The sequence below is a fragment of the Frieseomelitta varia genome, unplaced genomic scaffold (genome assembly GCF_011392965.1).
Source record: "Frieseomelitta varia isolate USP_RPSP 00005682 unplaced genomic scaffold, Fvar_1.2 scaffold_468, whole genome shotgun sequence".
Taxonomy (NCBI): Eukaryota; Metazoa; Arthropoda; class Insecta; order Hymenoptera; family Apidae; genus Frieseomelitta; species Frieseomelitta varia.
The window spans coordinates 82,314-96,455 of NW_025110221.1; the positions used below are offsets into that span (position 1 = coordinate 82,314).

Below are 14,142 nucleotides of genomic sequence, written 5' to 3' on the forward strand. Positions count from 1 at the left end.
TTTTTTTCTTTTTTTTCGGTCTTTCGTCTTTGTCGCGTGCCTGTAGAGTTAGGTAACACGGCAGGAAGTTGTGATTTTGGATTTGCAGGCACTAATCACAAGCGCGAGCGGTTAAGATTTCAGTGTATGTACGCAGAAGAGATAATATAAGCTTGTTATCGTGACTTGAAAATTTTCAAACCCAATCAGTGGAACATGTATTTAACCTTCTTCGCAAAATTTAGATCAGATTTCGTATTTTTGTTAGTTTCGAAGTAAAGAAAAAAAAAAAAAAAGATGTTCATTTTTCTATTAAATAAAGGCTTCTGTTTGCAAAGAAAAATTTCAGCATGTATATTTTCTTTCCATCTCAGAAAATCAACTGGCCATAAGCAATTTCGTTTCTTTTTTTTTTCTTTTTGACAATAACTTAAATAAAATAAAATTTCGCACAAAAAAAAAAAAAAAAGAAACGATAAGCAGTATCCTTGTTGAAACTAGCTTGAGAAACGAAGACACGCTCGTTCGAAGAAACACGAGGAAGGAAAGAATCGTGCAGAGCAAAGTCGAATCGTGCAGCTTTAATTGCAATTTAATTCTACGGGGGTTTGACGAGAGTAGGCGGAGGAAAGGTGGCACGTAGCACGTGCCTCGATCGACGTATCGGGAGGGGGGGGGGGCGGAGGGGGCGGAGGGGGCCGCCGATTGCACGCGAGCTATCGATCGGCGGACAGCGAGTGGCGAACAGCGGGCGCGATATCCGCGACGCCTCTATCGCGATCTGGTACCGTCTAACGAACTCGTGCTCGCCATCCGTTCATCCATTCTCACATGCCAGCACTAGAGGATCGAATGGTCCTTCGCGTGCTGGAAGCACTCGGAACAACCAAGTTGGGTTGGCCACTGGGTCAGTGTTTTGTTCGCCGACTCAGCTTGTCAACCGTCGGTAAGGTTTGGCCAAACTTTAAGTTAAGGGACGCTCTTTTTTGTCCATGAGCATCGAAAATTTCATCAGTTATTCTTTTTTTTTTTTTTTTTTCTTTTCTTTGGAAGCGTCTTTCGAAGGGGAATTTTGGGAATTGGTTGTCGGTAGGACGATGGAGAAGACGAGGGAGGGCGAGCGCGCTCGCGCCCCGGGTGCCGCGATATACCAGGCAGTGCCGCGGGAATAATGGATCGACGTGGTTGCCGGGTGCACGAGGAACTGGGTTACGGGGGAAAAATGTTTTAGCTCGGCTGGGTAACTCGTTCGTCGATTGTTTCGTACGGCCGAGCCAAGATACTACGGCGAGGTCAGGAATTGTGCCGTCGCGAATCCAAGGTCCTTGGTGCCAAAAGTAAGTCTCGTTGACCGGGGGCCTCGGAGTTTTTTTAACGTTAAATGTCTCACGTGCGTTAGTATGTTTTTCTTTTAATGATTTTATAATAACATGGTAATGCAGCAATATACTGCTATACACTACATACTGTACTAGTAATATATTATATACTACATACTATATTAGTAGTATACTGTATACTATATACTATATTAGTAGTATACTATATACTATATTAGTAGTATACTGTATATTGTATACTATATTAGTAATATACAGTGTACTGCATACTATATTATACTATGTACTGTATATTATATTAGTAATATACTGTGTAGTGTATACTATATTAGTAATATACTGTGTACTGTATACTGTATTAATAATATACTGTGTACTGTATACTATATTAGTAATATACAGTGTACTGCATACTATATTATACTATGTACTGTATATTATATTAGTAATATACTATATATTATATTAGTAGTATACTGTATACTATATTGTATAATATATTGTATATTGTATAATATACTGTATACGATATACTATATTAGTAATATACTGTGTACTGTATATTATATTAGTAATATACTGTGTACTGTATACTATATTAGTAATACACTGTGTACTGCATACTATATTAGCAATATACTCTATAATGTATACTATATTAGTAATATACTCTATACTGTATACTATATTAGTAATATACTCTATACTGTGTACTATACACTACATTAGTAATATACTCTATACTATATACTATATTAGTATACTCTATACTATATACTCTATACTTTATAGTATACTCTATACTATATACTCTATACTATATTAGTAATATACTCTACACTATATATACTATATTAGTAATATACTCTACACTATATATACTATATTAGTCTAGTATTAGTAATCACGAGTTGGATCGGCTCGTCTCGACCTCCCTTCTCGAAAACCTGTTGTTCCCCCCCCGTTTAAAAGAAAAAAAAACACTCTTTTTGTCAAAAAGTGAAAATTCAGAAAAAAATTCGACGCGAGTGTCCAAAATTTCGTGCATTTGCAGTTGTCTTCGTGCTTATGTTTTTCAAACGTAATCTACCATACCTAGGTACTTTGAACTTTAGTTTAAACTTAAAAAATAAAGGGACTGGTAGCTAGAAGCTGTTTCTTAAATCAATCACAACCTTTTCTCTCTCCCGTACTCCTTGTTTAGGTTTGTCATTTATGTAAGTCCCCCCTCCCCACTCATTCCTTAAAAAAATTTGTTTCTTTCCAATTTTCCTAGATTAGCTGAACAATTAAATCAAGATTCTATAACTTTGTTTTCTCGTCTTTTTTTTTATTTCAGCTCCTTCTCTCTGGTGTTTTATCGTTACCGATTAATCGAATTGATTTTTTTCTACCCTCCTGAGGTGTAAACTATAGTTTAAAAACTGTCTTAAGTGAAACGTGCAGAGCACTTCATTTGCCGCGATATTTCGACGTGGCTGTGATCACGTAGGCGATCGTTCAATACTGATGCATTTGCGCTCGGATTTGCACACAACCGATTTCGATGAAAGAGGATGGAGAAATGTTTCGCTCGAGTAATCAGTTCAGTTCGTTCCTTTGAAAATTTTACGTGTGCCCGCGCAACAAATAACACGTAACAAATATAATCCACCCTTTTTTTTCATTTCATTCCCCGTCTACTTCTCTTTTGATAAAAATACGCGAATCACTATTATTTCTTTCTTTTTTTTCTTTTCATGCGTACATGGTACAAAACTTCGTAGTATTTTCAAAGATAGTTTGAAATGTTTTTGAGCGCCGAATTGATTTGTTTCAGAAATTTCGAAAAAAAGGGGGGGAGGGGGAAACAAGGGAAATCGTGAGTTGGAAGAAATTCGCAATGTACGCTACTCCACAACGTCATAATGCTATTTGTGGCCAAGGGGGGGGAAGAGAACGAGGTGCATAACCTCAAGATATAATGCGATCAACGGTGTATAATTGGGTTTGCGACTAACGGTGGTTCGGTATAACGAAGATTTGATAGTGGAACGAGGGAAAGTCTAATCCCGTGGCACTCGGCTTGTTTCGTTTCCATCGCATTAACGATTAATCTCGTTAGCAGATAAAACCGCCATTTAGGAAATACGATTTTACTAATGAACGCCACGTGTGGAAATTGTGTGCTTGCCTTTTTACAACAGGATTGCGAGAATGAGAGTTCTGAATGAGAGTTCTGGGTGCTCGTGCCATCGTAAGACGAAGAGAGAGAGAGTAATCTTTTGATCGACAGGCATAGTTGCAAGTAAATTCTTACAAAAGCTGTTCAAAATGAGATTTCAAAATGAGAATGGCCATTAGGAATTCTCCAATTGCCTAGTGGAAGTCGACGTCATAAAATTTCTTGCTTCTCGTGGTTAAATATTTAAAATTATTAAATATTGTATAATATATAAAATAATAATATAATATAATTATCTATAATATATAATAAAAATTATATATAATTTATAATATAAAATTATAATATAATAAAATTATCTATAATATATAATAAAAATTATATATAATTTATAATATAAAATTATAATATAATAAAATTATCTATAATATATAATAAAAATTATATATAATTTATAATATAAAATTATAATATAATAAAATTATCTATAATATATAATAAAAATTATATATAATTTATAATATAAAATTATAATATAATTATATATAATTTATAATATAAAATAATAATATAATATAATTATATATATTATATATAATAAAAATTATATATAATTTATAATAATATAAAATTATAATATAATATAATTATATATAATATATAATAATATAAAATTATTAAAATTGTTAAATATTTCGTGAGAAAAATAGCTCAAGATAGGATGCATAAAAAGTAATATTGGAATATTCTTCTCTGTAATTTCGTGAAATGCAAGTTGCATAGAAACGAAACGATATTTACATGCTTTTTAATCGATGTTTTAAAGAAGGTGAGGCGTCTAACGTCGAGGGATTATGGCCAGCCGCAGTATTGCGATATCGTATTGAGCCTGTAATTTTTATTCTAGTTCTTTTACCTTTCTAAATTTACTTCTCTCTTAGTTTCTCTCTTAGTTTCCTCCTTCGTGTTTTCACAACGAAGAATTCATGAGGAGTCGACGATCGTGCAAACGACATCGAAAATATTTCGAGAGGGGAGAGTCCTTCTATGATTAAAAAAAGAAACAAACAAAAGAGATCTTCGAAACTAGGGAAAATGAGCCCTTACTTTGAAAGTGGTAACCTGAGTCCATTTTCCAAGAAAAAGTCAAGCTAGCTGTTTTAATCTTTACATTTACAAACAGATTGTAACTAATATATTGAAAATCACCAAGATTTTGCACAGAGAAAATTAGCTGGGTAATAGTAATTTTCATTTTGAAAGTGATATCATTCCATCATTCATTGAAGTATCATTCCAAGAGCTTCAAATTGATATGAAGTACATTGTGCAGTAAAATTTTATGAAATAGGAGCTATATTTTTTATTATTAAAGTAGTGGTGATAGTGATTTTTCAAATAATAATAATTTTAATATATTAAAATAATATATATATATGTATATATATATATTATTATATTATTAATATATACATATAATAATTTTAATATATTAACACAAATAAACAAGCAGATAAGAAAGATCACTAATGTGATTAAAATTGATAATGGTAGATCAGGACCGACCGAGTGCACCAAATAAACGGCTCAAACGGTTCCCTCGATAAAAAAGAAAAGAGTCGACGAAAGTACAAAAAGAAAGAAGCGTCAACTGAAACGTAATAAAAGGCAATGAGAACCAGAAAGCTTTTTATTACTGCCCGAACGAACGAATTTTCCGCGTCGTTTCGCTTTCGATTTACCGCAAAGCCGATGAATGATTTAAGGGCAAAGTTAGCCGGAAGTCGATGAAGCGTCAACAGTTAATCGCCGATTCTAGTCGAGTGACACTTTGCCTTGCTTTCCGCGTTCGACATAGTCGTAGGACCCCGGGAATTATTACCGAAGTATCCCTGACTTTGAATTCGTTAGCGGCCTCTGCCTATAGACAGTAGGCGTCTACTATACCCACCGTGTGTAGCACCGCGCTTCAATTTTTCATCGGTAACAAAATCAAGGCCGTGGCCGGTCGATAATCTGAAAAAACGTTGCAAAAAAAAGCATGCTCCGAGCATGTGGCCAGCAGCAGGTACAAATATATATGTATATGGATAAGAACGGTCAACTTTCGAGACAAGTGAAACCGGATGTGTAACGTAGCGGCTTCCCCCTTGTTATTTGTGTGCGAATTTATTTTCCCGGACTAGTTAGCCGACGATCGATAATCTGTTTTCTATGTTTTTCAATGCGATTGCAGAGAAAGAGTGTTGCGTTGGATGTTGATAGCAGTGTGGCGTGATGCGAGGGATTTAACCTTAATAACGATCATGATTTTGTTGCCTTTCTTTTTCATTGATTTCCTTGAATATTCCGTGCAAATTTTCCAGAGATCAGAATCACCATTCTTTCGTTTGTGGTTTTTCGATCTGATGGTTAGCGTAGGGATTTTGTTTCTTTTTTCTGTGGTGGCTGTGGTGCAATCAGGTATATGATGACGTTGTTTTATAGGAATATGAAAGAGTAATACCAGTCGAATGTTTTTAGGAAGGTGATACAACTATTCTGGTGAGTGATGCTTGACTGGTCATATATAATTAGGTTATAATTACATTATGATATAATTATAACCGAATTAGGTTATAATTACATTGTGACACAGTGTTTGATTGTCTTGTATGACTATGTCATAATTATATTTGAATTTGAATTTAAATATTCGAATTTATGACGCTGAATTTGGATATTTGAATTCGAATGGGAAAGTCTGAATTTAATTATTTGGACTTGAAACGCGTGACTTTGAATTTGAATTTGACTTTGAACATTTGGATTACGGATGATTCAAGTATGTAAATTTCAATTTGAATTTTCTTTTCATTGAATCTCCATGAATGTACCGTGCAAATTTTTCCAGAAATCGCAGATCGTCAGATTTGAATATCTGAGCTGTTCAATTGGCGAACTTTGCTGCCAAGACGACTCGACTCGGGTAGCGCGGAAGTGCGCCAAGTTGGAACTCGAGAATTCGCGTCAAATTAATCAATTCCTGCCACGGAACGAAACGAACCGCACGGCATTTACGTAACGAGCTAATTGCGCAAGTTAATTCGAAACTTTCGTCGTCCGTTCCTCTTGCGACAGGGGGAGGGCGCGCTTGCATTGGCGACGATGATTCATCGCGGATGGACGCTCGTGACAATTAGGAGTCGCGAATTCACCAGACTCGACTCTTGCTGGAAAGTTCGACCGACTTTTCGAGTGTTCCTTCCGACAGAAATCCACGACTCTCCACTTATTGCGAATAATATTTTCACACGTGCGAATGTTTGCTCAAACACTGTCGAAATACTTTGTACAGGGTGATTCACATAACTCGTAACACACCTGAAATAACTGTCGAATCATGCGTCCAGTGAAAAATTGTTCAACACAGAAATTGCATGGTTTCGAACGTATCAATTTTCTGTGGATTTCGAAATTTCCAAGGTCATTTGTATTTTTTTTTTTTTTTTTTTTTTTTTTTTTCTTTTTTTTTTTTTTTTTTCTTTTGATGTCTCCGCTGTTTGAATTTCTGATTCTAGGAGAGAGATTTTAGTCGCGATTGTTTTTGAATTTTGATGTTCGCGGAGAGAAGTGCTCGGCTAATTTTGTTGCCTTTCCTCGGTCGATTGAGATTTGTTTAGGAGAGTGATTTATCGTTAGATTGTTCTATCATCACTTTTCACGTGTTAAGTGCAAATAAAAAAAAAGATATCTGACTAATAATATTTTTTAGTTCTTCCTGCGTGTATTTCATTTCAATTGCACATGGCAACAGATTCCATTACTTCAAATTCGGAAAAACTGCGTTTGATCTAATGAATAATAATGTACAATACTTTCTGGACAGTGTGCAATATTATACGATAGTACTCTAGTATATTATTAATTTTTAATTTTTACATCAATCTGTCCTAAGTGGTATCAATATTAATTTAATAACAATAAGATTTGTGCAGTGTCTGTATTACATTAAATCATTTCCTAATTCGTCAACAAATTATCGTAATTTATTATAATCAATATTAGATCATTTCTGTCGGTTCTATCTTCAAAGTTATTTAAACCGCACTAATTTCAATTATGTCCTTTCCGCTATTATCATTTCCACGTTTCTACCTCCTAATTTCAATATATATTTCACAACATTTCGAACACTCGCGATTTATCGTATCTCTCGCAGTCAGCAACCATACAATAATAACAATAGCAATAACAAGAACAACAACAGCACATAATGATCATAATAATTTTATCAACATTAATAGTTAGAATGATTGCATTGAGAATCGTTCGTTTTGAACCTTGTAGAGCTTGTTCGTCCAAATTTTTGAACAGAGCGCGTGGACCGTTTGTTTTTTGTATCCGAGCGTAATTGGCAACGATAATAATAATAATAATAATAATAATAATGATAATAATAATAATAATATCGTCTATTTCATCTGACACAGCGTTTCTACGTGTGTGTCGACAGTTAAAAATCGATACGTCGTTATCACTTGAATACTTAATGAACCTGTATTATAATTAACAAGCGCAAATCATTCCCGGACTGTTTTCGGCCGGGCTGTTTGAAGTGATCAATTTCGATTTTCGTAAAATGGCCGAATCCACGGCCGAAACGAATTCGAGTGGCCGTCGAGCGTTTTTGCGGCTACTTCGACATACTGTTATTTAGCAGTAACAGCGAACCGACAGTAATAATAATAATTATAATAATAATATCGATTGTGTTACGCGATAACTAACAACGAGCTTATTCTGTATAAATCAATACGTAGAAAAGAGAATATATATTGTGTAGACAAAGAGTGAATCGTGTATCTGTACCGTGTGTTATTCAATCATTTAATAATTACAAGTGTCTATCAAAACACTGATTGATTCTGTAAATTATTTGAGAAGTCGTTTGATTATTTTCTTTGGCGACGTTTAAGAAAAAAAGGATCGTATCGTTGAAACGTATAATTTCGTGGACGCTTGAACGTATGAGCCGTCTCATTATGCAAAAATTATTTGAGTTAAAAAGAAAACCAATAACGAGGGATGTGACAAAATATAAAAACTTTGTGAAATACAAGAACGTTGAATTGTTTTTATATAAATTTTATGCCGCTTGTGTTATTAAACAGAATAAAGATATTCGTTCGAAATGTCATGTTAAATAGTGTTTGCTCGAAGTACATTTTTATACAACAAACAGTAGATTGCAAGTAGATTTCTATGGTGCAGTTAAATGACTCGCTCTGCATACACGATGAATCCGACGTTAAACCACCATTTCGGTAGCCAACTTTACAACGATGGAAAATTATTCGCAATTCAGAAGAGCATTTACTATTCTTCGTTTATCGTATTCGCCGTCCGATGCTCATGAAACGGAACACGAAATGACGAAGCTGATGGGCTTTAATATAAAGTTTTCGACCAGTAGCACCGGTAGTATTAAATGTTAATCGAATTTTCTTAAATCTCATTACGTGTAATACGCGGTAATTATTTTTTAACGAGATGTAAACGAGTCTCTCTCTCTCTCTCTCTCGTAATTATAATTCTTCACTTTGATTACGCAAAGATACATTTCCATCAATGTACAAAACCGCAAAAACTGCTTTCGATATTTTTCCAGAAAAAGGGAAACTCAAAGGGTAATTCAACGAAACACGTGAACATGTGAAGGAGTTCAGTCGTTCACAATTTTGGTAATGTAAATTCAATCAGCAAGAATTTAATCGAACCCATTGATCGGAGATAATGAGTTAATCTATTAATCATTGGGAAATGTTTCTCCAGTGAACAAGACGAGTTAACTCATCATAGACGTTCCCTGAACGAATTGCCTCCAGTTAAAGAGTTAAATTTCATTCTAGCACTGATCATATATAATATCGAAGATTTTCGAAATGAGATTTCAACTTTAAAACTAGCCACGTATCGAAACAAGCATTAGAACATCAAAATTACAATATCATCGAAAACACTACTGTGACCAATTTGCTGATTCCTGATTTTGAAAAATTCTTAAAGCGCAAAATCTCTCTCCGTATCCGATGAAACAAGAAAATGTTGCCTTTCATTACGATAATGTCAGGTAGCCAGCAGTTTCTGAGCAGAGGAGAGCCAATTCGTGATTCGATGAACGAAAGAAAGTTAGAGGAAAAATTGATGATTGAAATTGTTCGTAGCTTTCGCCGAGCTTTATTATGCGAAATTGTTTCGTTCATTATACACGGAATCCCGTCGGAATTGCGAGTTAATTAATACTAATTCGGGTCTGATTTGCGAAAATTCCCGGTTTAATTGTACAAAGGGCTTTGGCTACTTTCGGCGTAATGAGTTTTTCGGTTTTCGCGAGAGCCGGACAGCCGTGATCCCGATGTCAGCCAAATGAATTTTTATTTATTTTCGGCGAGAGAATGCCTCCGCCCGGTCGTTATTTAAATAACGCTCCTGCCGTCGAAATGTTCGGCCATTAGGTTTCCACGCAGCGGCGCTCACGTCGCCGCTATCTTCCGGTCTGATTTCCGTTTCTGAATATTGTTCGCTGGTGTCTCTCCGCCCGACAAAAAAAGGATAATGGGCTTTCTCGAGCACAGATACCTTTGGAATTTCGGATCTCTATTTTTTTCGTCCCCCTTTTTTTTCAGTTCAGCTTTCTACTCGACTGCTGATTCTGATAATTTCAGCTGCGTAAACCCATCGTTTCTTCACGAAAAAGAATTAAATTCAATAGTTTTTGATTATCGCCAGACTAAAAGAGGAAATTACAAAATCGACACGAAGCCATCTTAAAAGCAAAAAAAAAAAAAGAAATCGACGATTTCTGCTGTAAAAGAGAATGTACTGTTACAGAGCCATTGGTGTACAAATTGCCCGTCAATTTCTAATAGGAATAAGTCGTAACATAGTAAAAGTACTAGAAAGTGTTTTTAGATAAAAATTTTAGTTTATAAAAAATTATTTATTTACATTAAATAGAATTAAAAATCGTAATTAAAAATTTTATTTAAAAATATAAATTTATTTACTATTATATAAATATAAATAAATAAAATTTTGTAATAAATATCGAAACATTATAATAATAATTTAAAATTAATAAAATTATTTATAATTAAAGTAACGAGGATGAATTTTTTTAAAAAATTAAAAGTAAAATATCGTTGAAAAATTCATACAATTCGTACATCAGATATTTTTGTATCTAACCCTGTTAATTCTCTATAACAAGAGTTCCGTTTATCCATCTTATAAAGAAAAGATTATTTGCTAATTGTTACCTCTTGTAACGTTATATCGACGAAATGTAATAGCAAGCCAATAAGTCTACAAAATAAAGTTTAAAATTTTTAGAATACGGCTGTGCGTAACTTTCAAATTAATATTACTCCACCTGTGAAACAATAACGCACACCTCCCACGACGAACACATTAAAAACGCGGCTCAAACCTTCGCGATCAAATTTCAATCGAAAAGCGTGGCGTTCAATATCGGCGCGGTCGTTCCCTCGTCGTTCACTTCCGTGCTTCCAAACCCTGAAAACAAAACCAGCTTGTTATATCTCTCTTTCTTTCTCTCTTTCTCTCTCTCTCTCTCTCGATCCGTTCGCCAGTAGTCGCGTTAACCTGTCCACAAAAACGCGGAACAAGTAACATCCAGCGCGAAGAGGTGAGAGAAAGACAGACTGATAGAAAGAACAAGGGACGCACGTGCGCGCGGCCGATTCTCGTTTCTGGAATAAAGGGGTGGAAAACTGGAGCAGATCTCTCGGTCCCGTTGGCGGAATTGCGAGAACGATTATATCAACGCGTGGCGGTTGTAATAGACGCGGAAGAATTAACAACGATACCGCGGGCGCGAGCACTCGAGCCACCACACCGAGTGGCCTGGTGATGAATCGGGAAACGAGCTCTCCCTTGCCGCGAAATATCAGACAAGGTGCGTGCTCGAGCTTCCATTCGGCACGTTTAAACGCATCGCGAGTAAACACGCGCGTTTACGCCCTAACGCAAACGCGGCGGAAACGATGGACGCGAGGAAAACGGTTAATTAATGGGAAATCGAGTCGAACGCACTCGAGATGAGACTCGAAAGACAAGCGAACAAATATATTTGCGAGTAAATTTACTCCCTCGACCCTGTATCGTTGTGAATTTTTCCTTTTTTTTTCAATTCGTGAGTTCACTTCTGTCGTTTCTCTTACTTTGTGCTTTCTTTTTCATTTTTCTTTCTGTTAGAAGTGGCGGCAAGGAGTGGAGTGGTGCAAACTGGAATCAAACGACGACGCGTTGGAATTTACTTGTTCGTCGATTTGCGGCGACGCACAGATTGACGGGAGGATCGTTTCGCCTGGTGATATGGAATTGTGGTTAAGGTAATACGGTTTGTTGGCTGGAGAGAGGGTAAGATCGTTCTCTTGTTGCGATTAATCCATTAAAGGCTAATATTGCATCGATCCGACGTTTCATTCGCAATTCTTTTTGCATCGTCGAATTGTATCTTTTTAATGCTGCCGCTACGAGATGGAAATTTCATGGGATTTTTGTCATTAAGCCGTTCGTCTAGATTTTACAATTCTATAATTCTATTCTCAAATTCAAGAAATTCGTCGAATTACACAATGATCTCTTAATGGATCTGAAAAAATTCAGTTTTGTAACGTGCTGCCAAAAATTGTAAGAATGAGCGATTGTTATTATCGTTGTAATTTGTATCTTTCTTCAAAGTTGATATTAAATCGTAAAAAATCAATACTACACCTAACGAGTCCGCTCCAATCTCGAAATCTTTACTAAAACCTCGCACCGTCGGCCATTTTACCTGAAATAAAGAAATGTCCAATAACTAATCGACAAGGTTGTGCTAAAGTTCTATCAACCGTCAACCAAATACCAGCCTGTGAGAACAACAAAATTCTCCATAATTTCCTAAAACGTCAAAAAAAAAAAAAAAAAAAAAAAAAAAACGAGCACAGTGTCTCAAACCCTAAAATTCTTCCAGCCAAGTTGCAGTCGGCGAATCCTTTTTCGCGGAATGAATCCGAACCGGCTGAAGCAATGTCTGTCGGATCGAGCTCGTTGCACGCGTTCTCTGGTTCACGCTCGATTCGACGACGACAGCAGCGACGGCGTGGCCAGCAAAAGCGTGAATTAAACGAACGTAACAGAGAACGATAAAAAGAAAGTGTCCGAAAGGGGGGGGGGTGGGGGGATAGTGGGCGGTGGAGGCGACGGGGATTGCACGCACAACCGCCCCTCTGTCGATCGTCCACGTGTGTATCGTGAGCCGCGCGTACGTATTTCACGCGGGCCCCGTAGCCCCTGCTCGTATTAGTGAAATCTGCTCGGTCGCGCGAAATATAGTTGGCTGGCCTAGTACGGTAGATGGTATACGTCGAAAGCGTACTCCGACGGGGCACGAGCACATTTCCCGTGTGCACCGCCACCTACACACTCAGACAGCGGTGCCATTAACGCTACGATCGAGTCGTAAAGCACCCCACACAGCCGCAGGCTACCATCCCCACACACACGCGCGCGCGTGCACACCCCCTCCTCTGTGCGTGTGTGTACACGAAGGGAACTAAATTTCCACGTTGCACGATGGAGCATTGCCCCTCGCGTCACATACACCGAGCGCGCCGTGAAACTCTCGCGGGTGTGACGGGGATGGCCGGTTTCCACGAGAGAGAGAGAGAGAGAGAGAGAGAGAGAGAGAGAGAGAGAGAGAGAGAGAGACGCTGCGAGGAAGGGTGAAGGTGGAGGAAAAGGGGTATATATACTCGTATATACAGATCCTTATGGGTGTGGACTCGCACTGGTACGTATAATACACGTACATGCATGTATATATGACGTATATATCGTATATATATCGTCGTACATGTACGTATATATGGTATGTGTATTTAGGCGTACATATATAGGTATATGGATGTATGTATGTATATATATATATATATATATATATATATATATGTATATACGTATGTACATGTATATAGTAGCCGCGTTAACACGTACGACAACCCTCCCCTATTTTCCACCGAAGAGGGGAGTTCTCTGGCAGCACTCCCACCAGCTTGAAATCTACTTGTGCCACCCCTTTGGCCCACCCTTCTCTCTGCTCTGCTCGCTGTCTCGTTCATCCTGCCGCTTCCGTCTCTGTTCACCGGTAACTATATAGATCGGTGGTTCTCGTCTAGCTCGTGGAATATCGGCGAACGTCGTCCTCGTTGCTCCTCGGCGTTATCCAACCCTCCTCGGCCAGCAGTTTCAATTTGTTATTTTTACATCATTTTGCCCCCTCTTTCCTCTCTTTCCGTAGACCACCACCATCCACCCCCTCGGCCTGGAATCTTCTCTTTTCGTCCGTCCTCTCTCTCTCTCTCTCTCTCGTTCTCTCTTTGTCTCTCTTTTTCTCGGTTTCCATCCACCCCTGCGCTCTGTCCTTCTCCGTTTTTCCCTTTGCTGCAGCGTTGTCGTGTCCTCGTCGCTTTTCAAACGCTCTTTCTTCCTCCTCTTCGTCGCTCTCGCTCCTTGTTCCGCGAGCGACCCTGACAAGAGCGAGTAGTCGGAGGGACGCGCTTTAATTGTGTAGTTATTATGTTTTCTGGAAGTTTTAATTATGTCGGCCGG

At 37.3% G+C, this 14,142-nt stretch overlaps 1 protein-coding gene across 2 annotated transcripts in view; it reads left to right on the forward strand.

Annotated features, from left to right (window-relative positions):
- The window catches only part of LOC122532736 (solute carrier organic anion transporter family member 5A1), a 70,998-nt gene that overhangs the window by 36,965 nt on the left and 19,891 nt on the right, over nt 1-14,142 (forward strand). Inside the window, exon 1 of one of the 2 annotated variants that reach the window (XM_043661775.1) lies at nt 6,005-6,027. The exons of the other annotated variant lie outside the window; for it this stretch is intronic. The gene's annotated coding sequence lies outside the window, so the exon portion shown is untranslated. Of the gene's footprint in view, nt 1-6,004; nt 6,028-14,142 lie in introns of those variants that run through there. 2 annotated transcript variants of the gene reach the window in all.